We start from the raw sequence: 26,542 nt of genomic DNA, 5'->3' as shown, positions 1-26,542 counted from the left end.
AAATGTATGGCTAGAAATGATTCGATTTGAATGAGGCACTGGCATCCCAGAATAGTCCCTCTGACTGCCCTGAATGGCAAAAAAAAATCAAAGTAGATATCTGTAGTAATCACTGGCACAGCTGTCTTTACACAGTTGCTTGTGCTGGCAGTCTCTGAAGTTCCTAAATGGCTTTCAGAAGCCAGGAATGGCACTGGCCTTTGGCCATATCGTGCAATACCCACAACTCCAGCAACATCTAGCTGATGTACCATAATTACCAGCAAATGCATTTGGCACTTACTTGTTTTAGGAAGGGAACACAATAGCAATAAGTACAAAAAGTGTTAGCTGCCTGTAGAGTTTTAGCTTCTTCTCCCACCCTTCTTCAATTCAAGTACATGTTTATAGCTGATTTCAGCTCATTGTGGCTGTTTCTTCTATGTCACACTCCCTGTGGCCTACAACTTGTTCTCCCTTCAGCTGAAATGAGAATGTTAAATGCAGCAAATGGTTTTTTCCTCCAGAATTAATGTGATATGAGATAACTTTGTTATAAGACTGACTGACACGTTGTGTGGCTTTCCATGTGCTCCACAAGGGCCGCTCCAGAGGAAGGCCAACAGGGAAGCAAGGACCCCTTCAGGCATTCGCTCCCACACTTGGCCCATTTCTGCTTAAGAAGTCTAATATGTGGGGCACAGTGCACCCACCCATCAATGCACATTGCCATTTCTGTGCCCCCCTCAATTGTCTCCGGTGCTGCCACTGCAGTTTTTAATGCTGTGTGCCTGTAGGTGCACAAGGGTGCTGAAGCACAAATGCTAGGAATTGCTGAAATGCAGTTGTGTTATGGTAGACTGGTGGAAATAATGGCCTACCATCATGACACAACAGCGTTGGTATAATTTTACTTTATTTTATCTGTTTATCTCTCTCTCAAATGTGTAGACTGCACCAAACTTCCGTATCTGGGCCCTGTCTGGTCGATGACTGTAATAAAGATTCCATTCCATTCCATATCGGGGTAGTTTACAACAACATAAAACAAATTAAGACAGAAATGAAAACCTTAAAGCAATTTAAAACCACAGTCAATTTAAAAAGCTTGGGTGAAAAATTTAGTCTTTAAAGACTTCTGAAAAGTTGTCAGAAATGGCGAGGCTCTTATTGCAGCATGGAGCATGTTCCAGAATCTCAGGCAGCAACAGAGAAGGCCCGTCCCTGTGTAGCACCAGACGGGCTGGTGGCAATTGCAGACAAACCTCTCTGGATTATCTCAATGGGTGGTGGGGCTCATGGCAAAGAAGATGTTCTCTTAAATACCCTGGGCCTAAGCTGTTTAGGACTCATACCTGTAGGTTATAACCAGCACCTTGTATTTTGCCCAGAAATGTATTGGTAGCCAGTGTAGTTCTTTTAGTATAGAAGTAATATGGTCTCTCTGAGATAACCCAGAGACCAACCTGACAGCCACATTCTGTACCAACTGCAGTGTCTGGACTATGCACAAAGGCAGCCCCACATAGAGCACATTGCAGTTGTCAAGTCTGGAGGTTACCTACATATGTAACACTGTTCTTGGGTCATTTATCTCAAGAAGTGGAAGCAGCGGGTGTATCAGCTGAAGCTGATAGAAAACACCTCTGGCCACTGCCTCAACTTGAAACACCAGGAATAGGTTTGGATCCAGAAGCACTCCCAGACTGAATGCCTGCTCCTTCTTGGGAAGTGTGACCACATCCAGAACTGGCAGATCAAAAATTTCTCCAGTGTTTTGATACCACACCATAAGTACCTCTGTCTTATTTGGACTCAGTCTCAGTTTATTATCCCACATCCAGCCCATTACTGCCTCCAGGTAGGCATTTAGGGAAGTTAAGACTTCAACTGCTGATGTTGACATAGAGAAACAGATTTGGGTGTCATCAGCATACTGACAACACCCTACACTAAATCTCCTGATGATCTCTCCAAGAGATTTCATTTAGATGTTAAAAAGCATTGGAGTCCTGAGGACACCATATAAAGGTTCACATTTTGAAGAGCAACGGACTCCAAGAGACACCACCTGGAATCTGCCCAAGAGGTAGAAGTAGAAACACTGCAAAGCAGTGCCTCCAACCCCCAACCCCCTCAGACACTCCAGAAGGATACTATGGTCAGTCAGTAGTATTGAAAGCCACTGAGAGAGCCAAAATATGACAGACTCATATTTCCTCTGTCAATTTCCAATTGGAGATCATCCATCAGGATGACTCCACTCCATAGCCACCCCAAAAAGCTAGTTTGAAATGGGTCTAGATAGTTCACTTTCAAACCAGTCTGCTGTGAACCAGGGTGGTTTGAACGATTCAATCTTGGACCCAACCACCCTTCAGGAAGTGGGCCTGTCCAAGATCAAACTGAACCAAACCTGGTCTGAAGCTAACCATTTTGGTGGTTCGGTGATATCTGATATATGCTGATATCTGGTCAAAGGGGAAACAGCTATTAAATTTCTGATTTCCCTGTACTTCCCCTGTAGCAGCCTGCTGACTTGCCAACATTACTGTGTAATTGTTTGCACAGCAGCACACTTGTGCAACTGCATGCATGCAACATTAAAATACCCACCCAATACTGGGCAGTATGTCAGCCACTGCTTCTAACTCTAAATAATTCTCATTGCAGAATGATCCAAGGAGTGCCTGTGGCACACTATGCAGCATGTTCCTTTGTGGTCATCAACTGCCAGTGCAACTGCCAGTGCAGTTCACTGGTTAATGGATTGGACTTGGTTTGAAGGACCTGGTTTCACACCTCATTCTCCACTTCACTGATAGCCTTGAGCAGGTAATTATGCTTCAGTATCAGTTCTACAGACTGTAAAATGGGATTCACATGGAAAAGGTAATATGTCAAAGTCTGTCACAGACCAGGGTCTCGCTTCCCCCCCTCCACCCCAGCACATCAGTATGGAAGGTGCTGTCCTCCTCCTCTTCTGGGATGTTTGCTCATGTCTTCACCCCTCCCCCAGGAGGCCAAAGCATTTGCTTCTTCTTATTCCTTACCGCATCCTTGGTGCTCTAAATAGACCCGGGCTGCACAACTTCAGCCCTCCAGCTGTTTTTGAACTTCAACTCCCATAATGCCCAGCCATAGTGGCCATTAGTCAGGGATGATGGGGGCTGTAAGCCAACAACTGCAGTGGGACTGAAGTTGTTCAGCCCTGCCCTAGTCCCTTTATATAAGCAGTCAAATAGAGAATTTTCAGCTTCTCCAATGACTGGGCTCTGATCACGTGAGAGCACTGCCAGGTTCTACTCTTCTTGTTTTCCCCACCCTCTTGTCTGCTGACTTCTCCTAGAGCTCTACCAATAGGTCTGTGTCCCTTCAGATTCCTCACCCCTTCTCCAATGTCTGCCACACAACTAGAGTTCAACACTAACCTTCTTCAGATGGGTCTTGTCCTTTGCATTTGAGCCACCATGCTGCTCTAGCTGTCTAGAATCCAAACAGGAAATGAAAAACAACTGCAATGCAGTTTCCACCGGTTCGTCTGGTGGCGACTCAGAGGCAGGCCTTCTCTGTAGAAGCCTATCTCGGGCTTCTCCAAGATAGGGCTGAGAGAGATTCCTGCCTGCAACCTTGGAGAAGCTGCTGCCAGTCTGTGAAGACAATACTGAGCTAAATAGACCAATGGTCTGACTCAGTATATGGCAGTTTCCTATATTCCTATGTTCCTATGCTCCTGGGCTATGGAAGGCATTCCCGGCAGAAATCTGTAATTTGAGTTCATTACTGTCTTTGGCCTGACCTTCCAGGGTTTTTAAACTGTTTTAAATGTTTGCCCTGGTTTCCCAGGGCTTTTAACTGCTTGAATGTTTAATTGGTTTTTATTCTGTTTTTATAGTTGTGATTTTAATTGTTAGCTGGTTTTAATTGTTTTTATTCTGTTGTAAGCCGCTCTGAGCCATTTTGGAAGGGTGGAATATTAAATAAATTAAAAAAATAAAATAAAATAAAATAAAATAAAATAAAATAAAAATGTTTCCTCATTGAACAATAAGGACTCCAAAGCACTTTCCAATATGTGATAAAATAACATTGTTCTGAGGGGAATGCAACTTACAGATACTAAAGTATTTCTAATTTACAAAGTACTGCATAAATTAGAGCAGGAGCAATTTGAGGCAGATGTGCATTAGAACACACCCAAAATGATGCAAATCTACAAAAAGCCAATATGCACCAATCCAGAGGGAGGCACAGCAAGCCTACATATTCTATGGGGCATCCAAGCCCTCTTTTTCCACAAGCAACCTTCAATTCCATCAAATAGGTCACTCTCAAAATATGTGGGCAGTTCCACAAGAACCTCTAATGCAGAAGAAGGGATTTCCATCAGAAAAAAAGAAGTGGGGAAATCTCCAGCTTCTGAAGGAATTATCTCTAAGTGTAGGTGCAACTTAGTGTAGGCTTATGCTTATTCAGTTGCCAAAGGGCACCATTCCTATCTTCTTCTGGCAGAACTTCTACCTGCCTTATCAAATGCGTCTCCCTTTGCTTCTTTGACTATGAATATGGATATTTATATACCACTTTTCAGCAGTTCTCAAAGTGGTATACACAGAAATAAATAAATAAGATATCTATATCTTATGCTCTAATTATATCAAGAACTTATCCTTGGGCTCAGCTGAATTCTGGACAATTCAGAACAGAACTGTTTCTCTTGGCTTCTCTTGCCTCTCATGAGACCCGGTTATTCTTGGTCTGTAGATGGCTACAGGAACCATCCTTGCTGCAGAAAATGCTACTTCCTCAGCATTGCAGTGCTAAAAAACATAATATATTATCATCCTTCTTTTCACTTAGTGTACAAATGCATTTACACTAGGGACTTGATTTCTACATCTCAGTACCAGGGCTTCTGTAGTTAAGATTAATTCTGAAATAGCACAGCTTCTTCAAGAACAACATATACTGGATGACATTCTGACTAAATCACTCAGTGGAAGTCTCACTACAATTAATGGGGCAGTTAGTCATGTCTAATTTGTCCTATTAATTTCAATGGGACTAGGTCAGGATGTCAGCCTCTATGAGGAAAATCTTAAAGAAACGTTGAACTTGGCATCTTGGTTCCACAAATATTCCTCCTAATACCACTATAAAAATATAAGTGCAAGAGAAGAAGGGGCTTTCACTCTGTTCAGGTGGCTGAAATCAGATGCTTTGAACTGCCTCTGAATTCACAAGGTCCAGCCCAGGGTCACATATGAAATTATGCTGTTTGTCTCCTTTTTCAGACACAAAGTCTTAATGATAAATGGAGTAAACAACTTCAAACAAACAAACACCAGGGGACATGCCTTTGGATGTGAAAGTTGCCAAAGAGGATTAAGTGGGGAAACTAAACAATAGCAAGGTCAGAGAAAAAGCATCCAACTAATTAGTCACACTAGAAAAAATGTATACCCGAAAGGAAAATGTTAGGCACATTTCATACAATGCCTAAAAGAGAATAGTGTAGTTAGCTTGAATGTGTTGTATAAATAAAAGAATCTTCTTAAAATCACTTCCCTTTAATCCAGATTAATTAATCTTGAACAAATGGAACCCACTAACCCTGTTTCAACAGTTACAAGTACAAATTCAAACAACAACAACAACTATTTATATACTGCTTTTCAAAAGTTCCAAAGTGGTTTACATAGAGAAATAAATAAATAAGATGGATCCCTGTCCCCAAAGAGCTCACAATCTAAAAAGAAACATAAGATATACAGAAGAGGTACCGTACTGGGGGTAGATAGGGCCAGTTACTCTCCACCTGCTAAATAAAGAGAATGACCACGTTAAAAAGGTGCCTCTTTACTCATTTTGTCCCAGCTGTCCGTTATCCCTTGCAAATGCTGCCTGCCACTATAGAAGCGTTATAAGGAAAACATTGAGTTTTCTCTTTTATATGTGATCTCTCGCACTCTCTTAATCTATTCATACATAGTTGTTTGCAAAGAAAATGAATCCTGACCACTGAAATTAATGAGACAACTTAGTTGTGTATCAATGGCACATGTTAGTTAAGTCTTATGATTTTCAGTGGTGCTTAGTAAAGATTCACTTTCTTTGGATGCAACTCATGATTTATACTCCTCTTTTCTACATTAACATGTAATAAAGCAGCTAATAATGTGCTCAGCTACATTAACATGTACTTAAAGCATGCTGCTTACACTGGCCTACTTAACTGAACAGATTTAATTTCCCTTCAAAACCTGCTAGTCTATAATATACATGCAAGCATTTCAGTGAAATCCATTGCAAGAACAGGCAGACCTTTTAAAAGGGATTAAAAAGATTTCACACCTTTGAATCCTTTAATGGCTAGAAGGAAAAGTGAGAAATTTTTTCTAGCCACAAAAACAGACATCCAAAGTACTTTCACTTTCACTAACGGTGTACTTCGGCAATGGGGAAGACAAAAATTAGTTAAAAAATCAATGGAATATCCTTGTTCTTCCACAAGGGTGTGGAATTATGGTCATAGGGAGGACTTCAGACTCAGAATGTTTTGTAAAGTTCTGTCTTGAAACAAGCCAGATTTCACAATTTTTAGCCTTCCCTTCCCAAGATTTCCCCCCAAAATCAGAAGAGTTACCAATAGCTTTGGAAAAAATAATACAAGTCCTTCCAATGTGGACTTCATGTGTGCCAGATTTCATAAGTTATGCCCATCCATTCAGAATATTGGGGGAGGGGTTGCAAAAAGGGCATGCAGCCAGGACTTTTAAATTCAGGTTTTTTAATTCAGCTTTTCAGATTTGATCTGATTTTTAACTATTTTTAAAATGAGTTTTTAATGCTGCTTTGTATTGTATTTTGTTTTCACCATTTACTGAGGCTATTCACATGATTGTACAAAATCGGGCTAGCCTCCGCTAGCCCAGTTTTCTACACTCGTGATAACCACCAGGCACGGCTGCGGGCTCAGTGGTTCTTGAGCGGGTAACCTGCTAAAGTAGCCCGCCCCTAAATCAAGCAAGCGCTCCGCAAACCTGGTTTTTTAAAATTGTGAGTAGCCTCAGTGAGGCTCTGCGCTGTGGTTACTCATGAGTAGACCCCGGCAGGAGGCTCCCCAGGATGCCCTGCGTGCTCGCATGGGGCATACTGGAGCTTCCAGGGGCCACGCGGCCCCCAAACTCCCCATCCCCCACTGGCTCTGACACAGAGCTGGCAATCGTGTGGGCAGCCGATCCAGATGTTCAGGGCTCCGGCCCTGATTGTCTGTGGGGACAGCAGGCTTAGCCCGCTCTCCCCGCAAACCCAGACAAGGCAGGTCTCCTTGATCATGAGACCCACCTCTTATCTGTTATGATTTAAGTTGTTTGGGGGTGTTGGGTATTTTTGTTGTATGTAAATCTTCTTTTGTGAGCCACCCAGAGAACAATTTGTAATGGGACAGCTAACAGATAAAGTATTTTTTAAAATGATGATGATGATGATGATGACGATGATGATGATGATGTTACCCCTTTTCATGAAGGCAAAGGGTAAATTCCATGACATGCTGGTGGGGAGATGGTCAAAGGAGGGTCTTCAATTACAACCATTTTTGTAAAGTTCTGATTTGAAACAAGCCATATTTCACCATTTTCACTCATTTTTAACAAAAATTTTAAAAATTCACCATAAATTGGGGAAAGTGACAAATTCCCTTCAAATTTACTAATGGGGCCCTTGACCTCTTTCTACACATCTTTCTCCACACTCTTTCTTTTTCAAGGCTCTAGGCCCAATTGGTGATCTTTACTGAACCCACCCACCCCGCCACCATTAACCTCTAAGGGAAAAAATATTGCATTTTGGGGGTTTTAAAAAGGTGGTTTCTCCCATTTTGTACCTCCGACCTCCCAACATGAATCCTGACTTTCTGTCATCATATCAGATATTTTTGATCCAAAATAAGGAAGTCAATGGTAGATTGGACATTTCCAACATTTTTACCAATTCTGTAAATTTTGGATGAACTCCAACATTTCCAATCCAACTTTGCACAGGCCTAATGAGTGTGTGGGACAGCATGCAGGTAGGTTGGTGTGATATTTGTGCTCTATTCTTACATCACATAGTGAGTGGGGCCAGTCAGACATATTAGCCAAGCAGTACCAACTCTTTAATAACCAGTTCAGCCATGAGAGGAAAGGAGAATAAAGCAGGTCTAAAGAAACAAGATTTTCATCCAGCATTATCTGAGGGCTGGTTCGTACACAATGTTTTGTTCTAGTAGTTGTGATTGTCTTCAGACATGCAAGTGTAGACAGCCATAAACATATGAAGCTAGCACCAGCACCATGACCAATGCATTGTTTTCCAGCTGTAAAATCAAATATGGTTGTAATACAGTTCTCAAGATTCATCTACTCTTCCTTGATGAGGGCTGGAATCCTACACACACTCACTTGAAAGCAAACACCAGTTGATTCAATGGATTTACTTTTGAGTAAAGAGACATAACAGAAGGCTGCACAGTTGATCAATATCATTTACAGTGCTGTCATCCTGGAACTGAGATCTATATCATACTTTTTTCTGTCTTTCAATGAATGTTTTTTTCTGCCTCTCTGTATACATAATTCATTGTCTGCTGCATTAGGAGACTTAGTACAACAACACAAGCTATGCAACAAATAAACCTCAGTCATTGCAGTCTAGCTATAAAAACTAGCCAAAAATTGGAATCAACTCTTTCTGGTTGTTCACTCTGTTATTACAAAGGATGATCAAATCAGCATTGATTTGGTTTGAGGGCCACCTTAGTGGTTCAAAGACACACTTGAATTGATGCTTTTTTGGAGGGTGGGATTCACTGTTGCTATAGTGAGACCCATACCCCGTCCTCCAACCTTGCCACACTCCTCTGTAGTTTCTTACCAGGCAGTTCTTTACAGGTTGCTAGTTTACAGGTAAAGAATGACAAAGTACACTGTGTTTACTATTTTTATTTTTATGTAGCATGTTTCACATTCAAAGTGTTCTAGATCAATCCTTATTTTTCTCTTTTCAAGTAAGGATGAGTGTGTGAGGGATAGCTCTTAGCTCTTCCCATTATAAATGTCTTCTTTAACCCTGGTATAACTGCTCTTATCACTGGGCACAAATTTTCTACAAGACCAGATCCTTTACTGTTTTAAAGGAATGCAAAATTTCCTCCATTATCTCTCTCTGGATAATATTGATCTTCAGTGAAGAAGAGAAATGATAATAAATTTCCTGTGCCACAATATTAGTTTTCTATTCATTCTCTCCCTGTAATATTTTGCAAACGCAACATCATTACGTACTTCTTATGTGCCAGTAATAAGGTGTAGTTATTGGTGGTGGTGGTGAAAATCAGCCAGATATGTTTTTCGAAGCATCTTTTATAATATTCCAAGGAATATATTTTCCCAATAGGCCATGTTATGGTGCTGCACATAGACTCTTATTTTCCTTTCTGTTATGTAACTGAGCTTCGGAAAGCCTATTCACAATCTTCCCTTTTTATATTGCCTTGAGCAAGCAAATCTTTTTAAGGAGGCTCAATCGCTGAGAGAATTTAATGGACAATTCAGCAGCAATTCTCATTTTGAAAAGGACATGGGGCAATAAAAAGCAAAACGAGAGTGGTTTTTCTAACAAACAAGGAATCTGATCTTTTTCAGGCATGTAGATATCCTGTTAAACTGGGCTGAATAGTAAGTTGTAAGTATTAGCCTTGTAGTCGTGAATGAAAAAAGTAGCATGTGCTGAGGACTGCTGCAAAACCACAGGTATGCTGACAGAGCCTTTCATACTCTGAAACTGGACTGACATTGTAGGGAACTTACATTGCAACAACAGTTAATGTTGCTTTTGCACTACGACCAAAAGGTCAAAGCATCACAACAGTCATGATGGAGTAGAGCAAAATTTAGTGTAGTTCAGCATCTTGAATCAGGTGCCTACACAAACCCTCAAGCATGGCCTGAAGGCAACAATCCCGGCCAGTTTGGGCCCCAGCAAAGTATTCAGTTGCATCACATCGCCTCTGAAAATTTCTATTGACATCATGGCTAATAGTCAGGGAAAGTACTATACTAAAGTATAGGGGAAATGTGCAAATAAAAGTTAGGAAGCAAATTTATTAAGGAAGTGAAACCAGGGAAAGCAAGCCGAATCTCCACAATCTGTGGACTGCGTGTGTCCATTGAACTTAAAATACCTCCGAAATATCACACACACACAAAAAACAGCCTACCCATTTTCACTGCTGGTGAATGGGACAACAAAATGGGGGTAGTTTCAACTCTTGCCTAGGCAGGGCCCAAAGAGGTGAGGCAATGTGCTTCTAAGGATAGAAGGGAGCAGCCTAAGGGAACAACCCATGAAGAAAACTGTTCAAAATCCATTAGTGCTTTGCCATCTGAACAGTCATGGTCTCTGCACTATTTAATAAGCAAATCACTTGGTGAAGTATTGTAACCTTGAGGTGCCATTTAACCACCCTCGAAATATTTGACTGAACATTTGAATATTTTGTGTGATGCCACGCCTCTGTGAGCCTTTTAGGATCAAAGCACTTCAGAGAGGTCTGTCATTTTCAGCCAACATGAACAATTAACGGTGACTTTTTCAAATGTCATTTTACAGTAAACGCTAACGATGTAAGGCAAACAGTAAGGATGGAACAATCAGGCTGTATGAGAGCTATTAAATGCTTTATAACGGTTCACAGTAGATTTGCATAACGAGATCTACTAATGGACTTCATTTTCTCTTCTATCTCAGTGTCAGTGCATGAAGTTGTATAGTGAAAATACTGTTTAAAACATCTAGGTACTTGTTCATATCCTTTATATAGAATGAATGAATTGTGACAATTCAATCACTTTCCTTTTCTTAATTTACTGATATTTGTTTATGAGCAATTGGTTAATTTATACAACATAGTAAACAGCACAAAAAATAGAGAATTTAAAATTGATTATAGCTTCTATTTCTCATTATTCAGTTACAATCAACTAATTATAGTCATGCTCGTAAGAAACAGCTATCAAAGGAGGAAAATTATTACCATTGCGAATATTCCAAAAATGCTAAACATATTTTTTGAAAAAGTATTAAATCCCACCAACTTCTAAATGCAGGGACGTTTTTCTGAATGGAGAAAATACAAGTTTTGCGAGTGACAATTTTAATCAGGGAAATTGCATGGGAGGGGGAGTATTAACGTTCCCCCAGCTCCAAACACACATTTCCATGGGCTCATCTAATTTGGTTCTAAGGTTTTTAATTGGTCTTCACAACTCAAAACAATTGGGCCAAAAAGTGCAAAGTGGGGCTATTGGTTGCTCTCTGTTCTGAAACTGTCCACTCACACATGTACCGCAATAGGGACTGGACTGGTGTTCTTTGACACTCAAGGTAGAGGGTCATTATAGCCTATCTAAAGCCACTCCTCTTTGGCTGTCCTATAAGAGACTTATTTATACATCACTGTTGTTTGGAATGGTGATGATAACAGATTTTGCAAAGCACTGGAGTTTTGCATTAGTTACTCATGCCAACAATCCTGTAGAAGAACTAGGGACAACATTAAGGAACAAGTCAGGTCCTCACAGGATAAAACTGCCATGGTTGCCATCTCCAGGCTCAACAAGATTTATGTCACACCAAGGAACTGGATGAAGTTGAACGACTCCGATATCACCAATGTATGCATGCTGTTTAAAGGTACACATGCACAGTAGTTACAGTATGCTAATATAATGGCCACCTTAGGAGGTAATGTGGAATGCAGGTCCAATGGAGTTCTGCCCCACCGGTACTCCAATTTGAATTCAGTTGAAAATGAGAGTTCTTTCTCTGCAGTCTTGGTGACTGCAGAGAGGAGGGGGAACTGGCTGCCGGGGCTTTGTTCTTTACTGAAGGTCTGCCCAGGCACCCAATAGCAGCCAGAATGAGGGAGGATCTTCTTCCCTCACTCTGGTTGCAGAAGTAGACTGTGATGCTGTGTTTGGATGTAACGCTAGCACTGCAGAACTGGAGTTAAAGGCAGTGAAACTCACTACAAACAAAATACAGTTCGGGGAGGGAAACCGCAAGTCCGTTATCTATCTATCTATCTATCATACTTGTTAAAGTCTTTTTTTGAGGAAACTGTAGTTGCCCACATTCGGATGTACAGTTTCCAAAACTGGAGGTCCCTTCTCTGGTTTCATGTTATGTGCGAATGGAACCAATCTTACTCAAGCTGGCATTAAGCACATGTGCAATGAGGGTTGTTGAATGATAGGAAATAGGAACATAAGAAGCTGCTTTATACCAAGTCATAAATAAATCTAGCTCAGTATTATCTACACAGACTGGCAGCGGCTTCTCCAAGGTTGATGTTGAATGCACAATAAACAAAATATAAAACAAAGTGCTGGTTTAAAAGCACTTAGGTCTGAGTTATCTTAGAGAGCACCTTCTTTGGTATGATCCCCACTGCATACTAAGGTCATCTGAGGAGGTCTGTCTGGTAGTGACGTCTGGTAGTGACTCAGAGGTGGGCCTTCTCTATGGCTGCTTCTGTGCTGTGGAATGCACTCCCAGCAGAAATCCACAATCATTATTGGCCTTCAGGAGAGCCCTTAAGACCTATCTGTTTTGCCTGGCCTTCCAGGATTTTTAAACTGTTTTTAAACCCTAAAGATTTGGCCTGGTTTTCCAGGGTTTAAAAAACTGTTTTAATTGTTTTAAAAATGGTTTTATGTTGTTTTTACAGTTTTCAATTTGAACAGTTAATTGATTTTAGTGTTGTTTTAATGTAAACTGCCCTGAGCCATTTTTGGAAGGGCGGTACAGAAATCAAATAAATAAATAATATAAATAAAACCTCTACTGCACATGCATCTAATCACATTCCAGATGTTTTCTCTCTCCCACTCACACACGCGCTGCTTCTCTCAGTGCCAAACATTCTAAGTGCTGCCTTGGACTGACAAAGGAAATCACTTGGAGAGCAATACTGAGAAAATATTGATTGCCTGAAAAGCCCCTGGGGAAGGGACATGCTATTTAGTCTATTTCCTGCATAGGCAAACTGTGTCTGAACAGTGCTCCTACCATTACTAATAGAGCAAAAAGCAGTCCAAATGAATGAAGGAACAATTCTTTAAAGTCTCCTAACACATTTTGAGCTGAAAATAACTCTTTATCAGGAAAACATTATTTTGAATGAAAATCTCCCTTGTCATAGCCCCAAAGAAGTAGTATTTCAGCCTAGCTGAAGGAAGACTATGTATAAGCTTCTGATTCATTAACAATACTGTTTCCCTGATGGACAGCTAGTTTGGACTCGAAACACATGGGGATTCTTTGAATGGTCTAATTTAAGCAAAAGTTAGTGAAAGCTAGTGTGGCATCTTCCCCTCACAACAAAATATGTTGCCCCCCACCTGAAAAATACTCTTTTAAAATGTGTGACTTAGGAGGATGGCTAGCGGGGCCCTCCAAATTTGCTTAATATTATGCTTTAGGCAAAATTCAATGACAGCTTCAACAAAAGGTCATTTTCAGCATTTGTAGAGCCTTTCGGTACCTTAAAGACTAATGAGTTTGTTGTGGTATAAGGTTTCATGAAGTAAATCCTGAGAGCTTATGCCACTGTAGATCTGTTCATCTTTAAAATGACACAAATATCTTTGGTATTTTGATGCAGCATACTACCACTGCCTTTCTTGAATCTAGCATTTGTAGTGAAAAGCCACATTTGCACATAATGCAGAGTTTTGGGTCCAATGGACCCACAGTTCTGCCCCACTGTTCTGATTGCCACCACTCCTTCACCATTCAGATCAGTGGTGGAGCCAGACTGTGAGCTGCCCATGTCCAGCCGCTGCTGCAGCCCGCTCACCCTGCCCCTGCATCTGACGTCTGATGCGGGGTCTAGCCACACCCCCGCATCAGATGTCAGATGTGAGGGGCGTGGTCTGGCTCCCGAATGGGGCCGCGTGGCCCCGTTCTGGAGTTAGAGCCAGGGCGGCGCCATGTTCTCAGCATGGCCAGGAGTGGCTCTTCCCTGACTTAAAGGAGTGGCCAGGAGTGGCTCTTTCCCTGCTCTTCCCTGCCACTTCTGTCTGTGCTGCAAACGCAGTGTTGGCCATCCAGTTCCAGAACAGGGCCGCGATTGGGGCTGCTGCTGTGTTAACAGCACGGCCAAGTGTGGCTCTTCCCTGCCTTAAAGACAGGGAAGAGCCGCTCCTGGCCATGCTGCGAACGCAGCTCTGGCCATTTAATTCCCGAATGGGGCCATGCAGCCCCACTCGGGAGCTAAATCAGTGGGGGCTGGGTTGGGGCCGCGAGGCGTGGCTCCTGAGGGGCGGCAGCCTGGGTTCTTTGAACCCATTTTCCCAATAGTGGCTCCGCCCCTGATTCAGATGAAACGGAGAGTGGGATCTCTGCAGTCATGGAGACTGCAGCGAGGAGGGGGAACTGTTTGTGTGTGGACTTCGTTCTTGCTTGAAGGACAGCAACCTTGGGCAACCTCAGTTCACTGGAAGAGCAGGACTAGAGGTGCATGCACTTGGATGTAACAGTAGGGAAATTTCTGCCCCATGCAACTCCGGTTGCACATTATGTGCAAATGTGGCCAAAGTTTACAAAGGGAAGAGAGGATAGATTTTTTAACATATAAAGGCCTGTTGCTACAGACTGATTAGATTATCATCTAAAGATTCGTCTTCAGTCTATCTAACTGGGTTTAAAAATTGTTGGTGCTGAGCATACTGTATGTATCAGCTTCAGCAGTGCCATATCCTATATGGCAGATTTGCTCAAACTATTTGTAGGGATGTGCAGAATTGCTCTTTATCACATGCTCCTACAGCCATGCTTCCAAAGTCAGGCATACATCTAGAGGTCATATGGTAAAACTATTCCTAGACTGTCCTACTGCAGATTGCATGCTGGGGGAAATCACATAACTGAATGTATATTATTGTTGTATTGAATATGTAGGCATACATAGGCGTGCATACCCTATTCTGACTGCACTCCCTTATTCTTTTAAATTGTAGGTATCTCCGCCCCCCCAATAGAGGAGCATTCAGATACACAACCCACCACTTGCAATCTGAAGTAGCTTTGCCACTGATGAGCTCTTTGTCTAGGTAGGCTACAGCAGGATGAGTTTTGGGGTCACACAGTAGCGGCTGGTGAGAGCGCCGGTGGAGGGGCGGCAAGAGGCACCTTTAAGAGTACAATAATTGGTGCTTACCTCTGCTCTCACTGCACCTGAATGTTGCTCAGAGAAGTCCCATGCTGCCCAGCACCCCCTGTGGCAGAGTAACACCTCCGCCACTCACCTGGCCGCAGGCGGGGGATCGGCTCCGTGGAAGCCAGGTGAGTGGCGGAGGTGATCCCCTGCTGCAGAGGGTGCTGGGCAGTGCACTGCTTCACCAAGCAGTATTCAGGTGTGGCGAGAGTGGAGGTAAGCACCAATTCTTTTACTCTTAAAGGTGCCCCTCGCCGCCCCTCCACCAGTGCCCTCACCAGCCGCTACTGGGGTCACGTTGAAATTTCCAAGCAGATATGATTCCAGCACTCCTCTCTTCTCCTCTCCTCTCCTCTCCTCCCTTCTCCCCTCTCTCATATAAATTAATTTAATGTTACAGTGTTTTTTATCCTGCATGTATAATTTGTTCATTAAGATGAAATTGGTATTATCTTAGTTGGATTAGTCATACCTCACATTATTAAGGATTTCACATGTGTCCCTGTATTGTGTAGCATCACCTAGTAGTTCAACTTTTGGTAGTACTTCTCAGTGATCATATTTATAGTTAGGATACATTTTAATTAAAAGAAGGAGAAACTTACTACCCTCAACAATAGTTTTGCAGGAGTAATAAAGCATTCTATGCATATGATATGGGACTGTTGTATCTAAAACAAAAACAATATGGAATGTTTCTTTATATTAATATAATACTTAGTAGGGATTTATTCACAAGGTGAGGCTAGCATGAATGAGTTAACCATTACTGGTATCAAAGGAGTAGAGAAGATGTCATTGAACACACTCCAGAAACATGCTTGTGTATAGGTTTCCAACAGACTCTTCCCCTGTACAAAGATGGAAGTAAAAAAAACTTCAGTGGCATGTAATTATCATATCCACTGGATCAGAAAGATGTGGGTGGTGCATAATGTGTTCCTGGTATAACATAGGAACTAAGGCCCTGCTCAGGCATTATCCAAATGTGGGACAGTATGCTCAAGTATAAAGCAAATGAGAGCATGCTGTCTACCTGGGCCCCTGCCAGAATACCCCTTAGCCATACCCCTGGCTTTCTCCAAGTACAGCAGTTGTCTGAAGCAGCAAATCTTTCCCTTGATTTGTAATGCTGGCCACCCAGCATTCCAAATCACAGGAAGAAACTGTCCCCAGGGACAGCATGTGCCTCTGCAAACAACAACAACAACAACAGTGGATCCATGAAGAGGTGGAAGTGGGGGGTAGCTAACTATGGAGTATCTTGGTGTGCAGGTGGGGTTACCAAGTGTAGTTCCATTTCCCTGTACCCAGGTTCACTGTACCTGGTTTGAATAATTACTGAACTGGGCTTAAAGAATGATCGGTAAATCAAGATGTCTATGGTTCGAACTCACCTCTGCCATTAAGTCACTAGATGGTTCCCTCATGTAAGGCATTCTTCCTCAGCCCCTCATCTGCAATAAATGGATATTATTATTATTAGTAGTAGTAATAGTAATAGGCTTAATGTGCACTATAAGAATTACAGTGAGATAATGTGTATAGCACTATGAAAACTTGAAATCAAATACTATTTTATTTATTTATTTATTTACATTTTATATCCCGCTCTTCCTCCAAGGAGCCCAGAGCGGTGTACTACATACTTAGGTTTCTCCTCACAACAACCCTGTGAAGTAGGTTAGGCCGAAAGAGAACTGACTGGTCCAGAGTCACCCAGCAAGTATCATGGCTGATTGGGGTTTTGAACTCGGGTCTTCCCGGTCCTAGTCCAGCACTCTAACCACTACACCACGCTGGCTCACGTGATCCAGCAAGAGAAAAGCCCCTTTAAGACATTGGGCCAGTTCAGATGAACATCAGTCCATTGCCACTCATACTCGAAGAGGAACATTGTGAATGCACACACCCCTACCTCATTCAAGAATGTACCCAACACCCTCTCAGCACATCTTTTACTCATGTGTAAGGGGCAATAATCTGAATCGCCCTCCTACAAGCACTGCAAAACACAGGGTTTTGCAGCTCAGGTAGAGGGGTGATTCCGATGATCACCCTTTAGACACAAGTAAAGGACATGCTAAGAATGCATCAGCATGTTCTGGAGTAATGCAGGTATGGGTGCATTTATGAGGAGGCTCCAGTCTTATCGCATGTAACAACGTTGGCGGGCTGAGGTTCATCGGAAATGGCTCCTCATGTTGTTCAAGTAAACAGATGTCTATACACTCATATATGTTTTTGTCTGAATGACTATGCTTGCATTGATTTTGAAAGTGAACCTGGGTACTGGCCCTCTGAAATGCAGGCTACAGACAGGGACTGACTGTACTACTGTACTCGGATTCAACATAACATAAATAACTGTACCCATGTACACTGTACACTCATTGTATGGATGTTCAACATCATGCCTGAATAGGACTAAAATCATGCATGTAAGCAGCCTTCCATGTTCATTGCTAATGCAGCTTTGAATAGTCATTTGTATACACAATACCAACTGTGATGCTTATCATTTTACGGAGCGATAAATCCTACGGAACAGGTTTCTTGATAGGAATTCTACTTCTTCCCTCTCCTATCAAATTAGTGAATGGATGATGTGATGTTGTGGGCTGTATCAGAGGTGAGTCTTTTTTTTTTTTTTTTTGGTGGCATGACCAATAGGAAGCAGGCTCTGACAAGTTATAATAATCCAGGAACCCTCTCCCCCAGAGTCACACTGGAGGCACCTTAACACCTGTCTACCCTTGCTTGGAGACAGTGCAAAATTAGTTGATAACTTCTGGGCAAGAATGATCTTCAATCTGCACTGGACACAGGATCAAGGGATTTTTAAAATATCTATCCTGTCTCATCCAAGAGAGTCATAATCTACACTAGGTAAGTGGAATTTAATCTATTGCAGAGTTTAACCCATTTTCACAAGTTACTAAAGTTGTGGATTTTATTCAGCTCTGTGTCATCTCCTTTTCCCTAGTCAGGGCACAGTCAGAGGATGCACATATATATCTGGGCCACTCTTTGTTCTGGCTGGACAGTTTGTGACTGCAGCTGGACTAGAACACTGAGCTAATATGCTTATTTTGAGGATGATTTGTCAAGTGTATTACTGTAATATTGAGCAGTAAAGAAAATATTAAGGATTGCCTCTTTCCATAACAATACTGTAAAAACAATACTTTTGTTTATGAAATTGCATTTTTTACACTTCCTTCAATGTTTCGGAAAAACCACCAACAACCCACATATATAGAGATTTGGTAATTTACAAATTTGCAGAGCAATAGCAAGGTTAGAATGGGCCCTGGGACAAAAAGTGAAGATGGGCCACTGCCCCTTCCCCTTCTTCTTCAGAGAAGAAGAGAGCTGGTCTTGTGGTAGCAAGCAGGAATTGTCCCCTTTGCTAGGCAGAGTCTGCCCTGGTTTGCATTTGAATGGGAGACTACATGTGAGCACTGTAAGATATTCCCCTTAGGGGATGCATCCACTCTGGGAAGAGCACCTGCACATCTGTAGAAGGTCCAGAGTTCCCTCCCTAGCATCTCCAGGCAGGGCTGAGAGAGATTCCTACCTGGAACCTTGGAGAAGCAGCTGCCAGTCTGTGTAGACCAGGGATTCTCAACGTTGGGTCCCCAGATGTTTTTGGACTTCAGCTCCCATAATCCCCAGTCCCAGTGGCCTTTGGTTGGGGATTATGGGAGTTGAAGTCCAAAAACATCTGACGACCCAACGTTGAGAATCCCTGGTGTAGACAATACTGAGCTAGATGGACCAATGGTCTGACTCGGTAGAAAGCCGCTTCCTATGTTCCTAGACAGCTGCAAGAGTGAGAACAAGCAATCACTCATCTGGTGGTCCACTCTCCCTCAGGGGCCCAGGGACATTTGTCATTCCCTATTCAATTATAACAGCCACCTAATGGCGTATGTTACACCATTATGGAAATGACTTGATTAGCAAGCCAGAGGTTGCCAGTTCGAATCCCCACTGTTATGTTTCCCAGATTATGGGAAACACCTATATTGGGCAGCAGCAATATAGGAAGATGCTGAAAAGCATCATTTCATACTGTGTGGGAGATGGCAATGGTAAACCCCTCCTGTATTCTACCAAAGACAATCACAGGGCTCTGTGATCACCAGGCGTTGACACTGACTCGATGGCACACCATACTTTATTCATTTATAGCTACACCCTTGCAAATATGTTTATATTTATTAATCAGTTGAAAAATAGATGATTAAACAACTAAAATTACTGAATCAGTTGTGGCCTACTCTCCGTGAGAAAGAAATAAACACCTCTATAATATAACCAAATGTTTGCAAGACAGTTGTAGACCACAAAGAGTTTGCAAATATTTGCAAATATTTGAAACTGCACTATATCTGAAACAGAAGCAAAAAGTAGAACCCCAGTCTGAAGGATTTTTAGAAATACAGTTAAGGATAAGAACTTCATACCAAACAAAAATCCTTTTTCTAATCTGCTTTGTTCAGCTACAGGACTCCATCTCTAAAAGAGATGGGTGGAGAAAGTGACTCCATCTGGACTGCCAGTCTATCATGAAGAACTGATGGATCGACCGTGTCTTGTCAGATACAGATAAGAGCAAGAAAAGAAAGCTATGAGGGAGTTGTAAAGAGACATCTTTCTCCATTTGACAACAGAGCCAGGATTATGCAGCAGCGAGGGAGGCCATTAACTGATGACATGAAATTTGCCTTTGCATTGCATAATTCCTTTTCCCTCCACAGAGGGGGTGGAATAACGGTCCTAGAGGGACCATTCAGACCCAGAATGTATTGTAAAGTTCCGGCTAGAAACAAACCAGTTTAAATAGTTGCCCCTATTTTTATGCTGCTGCTTCTTCAAAATAAAATAAAATAAAATAAATTTTAAAAATCCAACCCGAATCAGTGTTACCCATAGCCTTGAAAAAAATAACACTGATTTCTTCCAACATGGACTTCATTTGTGCCAGATTTCATAAATTATGCTCATCCATTCAGGATATATTAAGGGGGGGGAGGCATGCTGTTACCCCTTTTCATGAAGGCAAAGGGGAGATTCCTCCACATGCTGTTGTAATGGTGATCCAAGGTGGATCTTCTGTTTCAGGCATTTCTGTAAAGTTCTCGCTTCAAAAAATCCAGATTTCACAATTTTTAGCCACTTTTAAAGAAAACATTCAAAAATTAACCAAATATCAGAAGATTGACCAATTGTCTTAGATTTCATTACAGACAGAACTTACCTCCTTCTCCACATTGGTGGCAAGTTACAAGGCTCTAGGACCAAACAGTGATGTTCATTGATTCCCCCTCCCCCATTTTCCCATTCACCTTTATGGGGAAAACACCTATTCAGTCAATCAATCAACCTTTATTACAGTCAGAGACCAGCATAAAATGCCTATTCTATTTTGCTAATTCCAAAAATCTTAAGTATTTCTGAAATTAATTTCAATATTTTGGAATTAATTTTGATTTATCAATCCAATTTTCAAAAACAAATTGGATTCAGGTTTTACCAATTTTTACCAACTTTGGGCAATTTTGGATAAAATCCCAATTTTTGAATCTAAATTTGCACAGGTTATGAAATTTAGTTCAAAACGGTTAGTTGGTCCACTTGCACCTCAAATGCTCATGAGTCCACCATCTTGAATCGGGGTGAATGACATCATTACAAGTGACACCATTGAGGTGTCCCTATGTGTCCCTACAGCTCTGGCAAATTTGATTCATATTGGTCCAGGCATTGCAAAGTTGATAGGGACACACAGAGAGAGACTGTCAGGTGATCTCATAAGCTTACTTTCCTTAAGGAAAGTAGGCTAGAAATTACCCTAACTGATACCATATTTTCACAATAGATATTACAATAGACAGTAGAATCAAAATCACCTCAGAAATAAATATGTCTTTCGTGCTCAGGCTCACTAATTAGAATTGTCCATCTTTGATTAAAACTGGCCTTCTCTAATTAATCAATTAGAAATGTTAGTTCATTAATGTACTAATTAAATCAATTAAAGTTTGGAGTTTTAGTACAAATATCTTACAAGGTGGTATCCTGGCTATACAAGACAATAGCTTAGATAAACTTTCCTTAGGGAGGTTGCCTCAGAGGATTGCTCTCTGACCCTGACACCATTCCCCAGCTTTCTCCTAGTGATTTCAGGGCTTTGCCTTCAGCCATGCCTTTGTTCAGTTTCCTTTGGCTTAAGCCTTTCCAGAATTCCTCCTTTTCTGTGTTCCTCAAAGCACTACACAAAATTCCCCTTCAGGTATCTCTGCAGAGCTCTTTCATACTGTTCCCCTTTGGAGTCTTTCCCCATCCTTAACCCATTTGGCCAGTGATGGACATTGGAATTTTGACCTTTAGCTAAGCAAGGTTTAAGTCCTCTTGTCCCCTAAAATAAATAGGCAAGCTCCAGGGTCTCACTCACTCCACAGTGAAACTTTAATTCAGCAGCTCTGCCACCATTGCCTAGCAACCTTGGAAACACAATTTGGCTAGGTCCCCCATGGGTATCATACCGAAGAAGGCACTCTCTAAGGTAACCCAGACCCAAGCCATTCAGGGCTTTAAAGGTAATAACCAGCACTTTGTGCCCAGAAGCATAGCGGCAGCCAGTGCAGCTGTTTTAAGACAGGCATAATATGGTCTCCTCTCATGAGAGTTCTCTGGTCCTTGGGGACAGGTGAAACAAGTCAAGCACTCAGAGAGCAGGCACAGGTGGAATAGGGCAGCAATCACAAGCTGGTCCTTCAGAAGGTCTCGGGCTGCAAAACCAAACCTCCTCGGTCGAGACAGGAATGCTCAGACAGGGTGAGACGGCTGTTGTTCATCAGGAGAGGTCAGGGAGCTGACAGGAACTAGCCCCCTCCTCTCTTCACCCTCCTTGATCTCCATTTTGAAGAATTTCATATGAATTTGAGAAACCAGAGAAGTTCAGGGGGTTAGGTGAAATAGAATGCCTTTTTAGTTCTCTACCCACAATGCACAGGCATTCCCATGCCGGTGTAATAATATCCAGATTCTAAATTTATATCCAGATATTATATCCAGATTTAAGCTTGCCTTTTATCTGTCTCTGCTGTATTTTTCAATACATTAAGACTATATTCAAGTCAATGATCGATTTGCTGAATTGCAACAGGGTGATATAAACTCGAGGCTGATGTATAATGAGTTGTAGTCTGTGCACTGCCAACTTAATCATCCCATTCTTAGGAAGACTACCTGCGTAAGATCATACACTTAACAATTCCCTCCAGACAGTGTACTTAAATTTCTGTATACTGAGCCATTTTCATAGCATTGCTTTGCTTTCACAGAAATGTTCAGTTGTGTAGATCACAGTGTCACACTAGCTGACGTCTGCACAATTACTAATTTAAAGTGACATAATCTTCATCTTATATGAATATAGGAACTTGTTTTCTACTGAGTGACGATTTGTCCATCAACCTCAGAATTCAGAAACTCAAGATGATTTACATGAGTTGCTGGTTGTGGAACCTGGACTTCATGCATGCAAAGCAGCTGCTTTACCACTGCGGAATGGATGTTCTAATCATATGCTCAAATCTCTATTTTTCTATTACATGGCCACATTTAATATGCTGCTGCCCAGCTCACTCTTCCAAGCTTTGTGATGTGTTGGTGAATTGTAATTTGTGCAGAAGATGAAATCAGTCATACAAGCAGCAGAAGAAAAACATCACAACACACTCACTCAGTGGTATTTCTTATAACTGGGAGACTTGATCCAAATGTTTTAACCAAACTCTTCCAGAATCTCTGCTGGTTTTATGCAATTTATTTGGAAGAAAGTTCCAGGGAGTTTGATGAGACTTATTCTCAAGTACTTTTGCATTCAGACAAGATCATTATTAGGTATGCCTACCAGGATGGAATAAGACATCTAACCTCAACAGGACTTGTTGCTACTACTGTATGCTACTACCTATAATGAAGATACTCCCAGAAGACCAGTTCCTGTTTCATCTGGCTCAGTTCATAGAGCTTAGCCACATGAAACTTTTGCTTCCTGCCAGGATGGATCCTCCATTCCCCAGAGCTTGATAATTCATCTGTTGAGCAGAATAGTACCTATATCCTTTAATTTCCATTCAAATCAAAATTACTTTCTATCAAAAATATTTTAAGGAGGCTCTATGTTGCAGCCATATGCATATTATGAATAAGCATATTGAACAGAAACTGCATTTTTAATTATTTTATTATTATTATTTATTTAAAAGGATTGTATCCCACATCTTTGAGAGGCTGAGTTCTGATGAAATAGGAAACTGGAGGTCTCTTCACCTCCAGTTTCCTAACCCAAACATCTGAACTCAGGGAACTGGAGTTAGTGAGGATAAGTGACCCGCGGTTTCGCTCTCCAAACTCCGCTCTGAACTTTCAGTCAGAGTGGAGTTTCACCACCTCAAACACCATTTCTGTGGTACCAGTGCTATGTTCAAATGCTGGCACCGCAGGTTGGACTCAACGGGACTGGAGCTGAGGGAGGAAACTCATCCCTCACTCCGGCCCAATTGGCTTTGTGGGCACTGGGCTGCCCTTCTGTCAAGAAGGAAGCCAGAAAAGCCAACTCCCCCACCGATCTGCAGTCTCCCCAATGTCTGAATGAGGACAGGAGAGTGGGGGGGATGGGGGCGTGGTTCCATGCTATGTCTGAACCTGGTAGTCCAAGGGCAGTTTACAAGATTTAGATTAACAGTTTTTTTAAAAAACCATGCAACAATCTATCAAAATCCTTTTAAACAGCTGATCAAAGTACAAAAAATAAAATATCACACACACACACACACACACACACACACACACACACACACACACACACTATACATAATAATAATAATAGTCAACTCCCTCTCCCTTAGTTGATCATTTTTGGCATCATGTGACCCCTCTAGGAAGTAAGCTCATCACTCTCAACAGCAGGAATGGGTTTTGTTATCCTATCCTTCCTCCAAGGAGTTCCTGCCATCAATCCTCCCAACTCTGTGAGTCAGGTTAGCCTGAAGAGTGAGTATTTAGCCCAAGGGAACCTGGTAAGCTTCCTGGAAATTTGAACCTAGATATCCCAAGTCCTAGTTCTAACCAGTCTGCTAACCACTATAAACTGCACTTGCTTATCACACATCACTCATTTCAAGTCATTTCAAAACATGAAGAGCAAAATACAGAAAGGTGGAATAATGTTGCAATTAAACATAAAAACAACCAGACTAGGACATAGCAATTCAGTCGCATACAGATCAGCAAAGCTTGCTAAAGTAAAGCTGTGTTGTCGAGTCGGTGTCGACTCCTGGTGCCCACAGAGCCCTGGGGTTTTCTTTGGTAGAATACAGGAGAGGTTTACCATTGCCATCTCCCATGCAGTATGGGATGATGCCTTTCTTTCAATATCTTCCTATATTGCTGCTGTCCAATATAGGTGTTTCCTAGGCACAGTTTAATGTATGGGATGCTGCACTACCTAAAGATTATCTGCCATGCTTCTCTTCAGTTCTCTTCTCTGCTTCCTGTGTAATTTGGTTAGTGCTGGAGATGGAATTAGGCAACTGCTAGATTATATATAGATAATATTTTATAGTTTAAACTTGAAGACTCCAGTCCTCCAACCACATTCTTCGGAGGCACCTCATTCACAGTCTGAATTCTGTCAGCCATGAACAGCAGGAGCCCAGCACTGCTCATTATCAGCAAAGGCTCTTGCAGGCAATTTTTCAGATCTAGTTTGAATATATTCTTTGTTGTTGTTTTCATCTTCTGCCAAGTTTTGTTGCGCCCCCCCCCCCCCCTTGACTCCCTAACACTATCACTGACATGTTGGCTGACAGTTGTGATGTGTGCTTTTCATGCCACATGATGCAGTTTCCAAGATGCTGCACCTCAAGGCAGGCCTCTCTGTTCTTCGCTGCAATATTGGGAATCAGTCCAAAGAAACACAATTCTTAATTTCAATGAGAAAAAATTCCCAGCAATCCATTAGTTTACAGACATCAGAATTTGAAGAGGTTAGGCTTCATGGCATCTTCATGGCTTCATCATTATTCTGATAAAAGCACAGCAAGTGATAGCCTTTTTAATACACTAACTATATCTGAAATTGCTTCTATCCATTCCTTTACAATACAACATCTATTGGAAAGAGCATGTACATACACAGCACATAACCATCTCCAGTTTATTTATAACAATTTTGCATGTCCAACCTCCAAGGAACTCAGAGTGGGATTCATTGTTCTATACTTGTTATCTGATGTTATTTGACAGTTGACTTGAAACAGTATTTGCTATTTGGCATCTTTTTGATATCTGACAGAATCTGCTATTTGACAGCAGATGGCATTTGATATTTTACTTTCAGTATATTTTATAGTCAGTACTGATATTCCTTCTCCAATATTCTTTCTCATGCTGCAGTAAAGTCTCTGAAAGAGAGGAGAGGAAAGCTCGTCATGTGGTAGCAAGCATGACTTGTCCCCATAGCTAAGTAGGATCTGCCCTGGTTGCATCTGAATGGGAGACTTGATGTGTGAGCACTGCAAGATATTCCCCTCAGGGGATGGAGCCGCTCTGGGAACAGCAGAAGGTTTCAAGTTCCCTCCCTAGCTTCTCCAAGTTAGGGCTGAGAGAGATTCCTGCCTGCAACCTTGGAGAAGCTGCTGCCAGTCTGTGAAGACAATACTGAGCTAGATAGACCAATGGTCTGACTCAGTATATGGCAGCTTCCTATGTTTCCTATGTAAACACTGATTGTCTGAGCTGGTTAACCAACATTCCACCTGCTAAGGGAAAGGGTTGCCAACTAGGGACTTTTATAGAGGACTATTTTGGGGACCAAATGACTTTTGGGGGTTTTTTTGGCAGTAGGAGGAATAGGTTCTATTTTGGGGATTTTTTTTTTTTTAAATTGCATGTGTTGTGGTGTCCAAAATTCTGGGGAGTTGATGGAACATTTTGTTCACTCAGAACACTTTGCTCTCATGAGAAGCTTCTCTTCTGTCTGCTTCCCCTTCCTATTAGCCATCCATTCAATGAGGAAGTCAGAGGGGAGGTTCTCCTTCAGTGGCAGGTTGCAGAGCCACATGATGCGGGGGCACAGATAGGTGGGCATCTGACAGGTGCAGCTTCCTTCCTTCATGTGATGGTGGCGGCGGCGGCCGTGGGAAGTTAGCAGTTATCTAACTAATTTTGCTCAGTTAGAAGGCACCTTTTAAAGTGGTGAATCTCTTCTGTTTATCA

General features: G+C 41.8%; 1 long non-coding RNA gene across 1 annotated transcript; it reads left to right on the top strand.

Annotated features, from left to right (window-relative positions):
- The first annotated feature begins 2,500 nt into the window (after positions 1-2,500).
- LOC128351603 (uncharacterized) lies at positions 2,501-20,097 on the top strand. Its single transcript, XR_008319902.1, has 4 exons — positions 2,501-2,814; positions 15,048-15,140; positions 17,966-18,133; positions 19,753-20,097. It is a non-coding gene; the product is annotated as an uncharacterized LOC128351603 (long non-coding RNA).
- Positions 20,098-26,542: the final 6,445 nt, after the last annotated feature.

This window comes from Hemicordylus capensis, chromosome 3, assembly GCF_027244095.1.
Source record: "Hemicordylus capensis ecotype Gifberg chromosome 3, rHemCap1.1.pri, whole genome shotgun sequence".
In the NCBI taxonomy this organism is placed as follows: domain Eukaryota; kingdom Metazoa; phylum Chordata; class Lepidosauria; order Squamata; family Cordylidae; genus Hemicordylus; species Hemicordylus capensis.
The sequence above is the reverse complement of the archived record's forward strand: the minus strand, read 5'-3'. Positions and strand labels throughout refer to the sequence as shown.